At 33.0% G+C, this 1793-nt stretch overlaps 1 protein-coding gene across 1 annotated transcript in view; it reads left to right on the top strand.

The window, feature by feature from the left end:
- Positions 1-807, top strand: part of LOC144966232 (uncharacterized) — an 11150-nt gene extending 10343 nt beyond the window's left edge. The window contains exon 3 of the mRNA XM_078902415.1: positions 1-807. This exon is cut by the window's left edge and continues 1097 nt beyond it. The gene's annotated coding sequence lies outside the window, so the exon portion shown is untranslated.
- Positions 808-1793: the final 986 nt, after the last annotated feature.

Here is a 1793-nt window from a genome sequence, read left to right as displayed (position 1 = left end):
TAATTATTATGGCAAGAGATCATTTCAAAGCATTGGTCCGAAAATAGTGAATTCTATCTCCATAGCCATTAAGGAAGAAAATAATTTTTATTAACAGTTAAAAGGCACCCGAAGATATCTTTGTTTCATAAGTTATAGGTATGTTATATACATTCATAAATAAACATTGTGTGAGATTGTGGAAAATGTAATAATATTTAGGAATTGCTGAATGATGTAAAACGCATAGAGCATGGCCTAGTCATGATTATGCGCTATATAAATACTATTTATTTAAATCATTTATTATTAGGTATATCAGTTTGTGGCTTTGTTCCTTTTTGAACATTCATCAAAGTTGTATCTTTCAAAAATGATCACGCTTTATCTATCACACAGCAGAAATCACCCATGTTGTCCAAAGTGAGCAAATTGGGGGTTATTAGTCTTGCCCAAGGAGAAAAAAAGAAAGTGCTTGAAGCGGGGTTCGGACCCTGGACCCTTTGAGTCACAATGCAATGCCTTAACAACTCAATCACTTCACCTCCATTTAGATACATTGTTTAACAAGGACAATAGAGCTTGAACATCCATCTTTAGACTCGTATCTCTCATGTATAATATGATCTCACCCTCACTATCGTGTATCTATATCTTTGTAAAAATGAACAAAGGTGCTATAATTGTGATTTATGTATTCAACTCAAAATGCAATAAGTAATCATTCTTCTCAATTTATACATGCATAGAATAATGAAAATGCATTTATACAAATTTTACATGTGGAATTTGTGCCATTTTTCTGATTAAAATGTTTACAAATTTTTAGCGGAACATGTTATTGTTGGGTGACTATATTATTATAACATCTTGTGTCTTTATTTTCTAAAACTAACTTATGTAAGTGTTGCTGCTCGAGGCTCAAATAAATAGATAAGAATGTGAAATTGAATGTAAGCTTCAATTTAATACACGATAACAGATAATGTGGACGTTTCGGGTTTCCATTTTATCAACAAAATAGGATGAATGAAACACTACATAAGGGTGTGATAATATAATATGTGACCCTCCGCCTCGAAACGGTATTAAGTCGGATTCATCAATTTTTAGTTTTTGGTACCCAATCATAGCTTATTTTATGCTTTAAAATTGGATACCAATTGATAAAATTCTGATTATTCATTGCCGAGATATGACTGTTTTAAGTAGGAAGAGTGTAAAAACCAAGTTTTGAGAAAATCGACTTTGAAGTGAGGCACCGTTTTACGCACAGTCAAATCAATGGGCAAAGATAACTCCTTAGACACGGCATTGAAAATTTGACGAGAATAGTAAAATTTACAGAGACACCAATATTCATTTTGACTCACAGGAATTTCAGACACCAATCGGAGGAATTTCAATGCCGAAAGAGGAATTTCCGCACACAAAAAGGGAATTGGGATGGTATTTGGTATAGTGTTTAAAATTATATAGATCTAAATAGATAACTGATTAGAACTATATTATGATATATAAACACATTGCCAAATACAACCCCAAAGTTTCCTTATTTCAAATGAAGTAAAGCACCTAATGGTAGTGATTGTAGTAATGGTGGTAGTGGGGAAGATGTGGTGTTGGTGGTGGTTGTAGTAGTAGTAGTAGTAGTAGTAGTAGTAGTAGTAGTAGTAGTAGTAGTAGTAGTAGTAGTAGTAGTAGAAGTAGTAGCAGCAGCAGCAGTAGTAGTAGTAGTAGTAATAATAGTAGTAGTAGTAGTAGTAGTAGTAGTAGTAGTAGTAGTAGTAGTAGTAGTAGTAGTAGTGGTGGTG

This window comes from Berghia stephanieae, chromosome 2 (assembly GCF_034508935.2).
Source record: "Berghia stephanieae isolate SIO BIC M18660-M18661 chromosome 2, UCSD_Bste_1.3, whole genome shotgun sequence".
NCBI classification, from domain to species: Eukaryota; Metazoa; Mollusca; class Gastropoda; order Nudibranchia; family Aeolidiidae; genus Berghia; species Berghia stephanieae.
The sequence above is the reverse complement of the archived record's forward strand: the minus strand, read 5'-3'. Positions and strand labels throughout refer to the sequence as shown.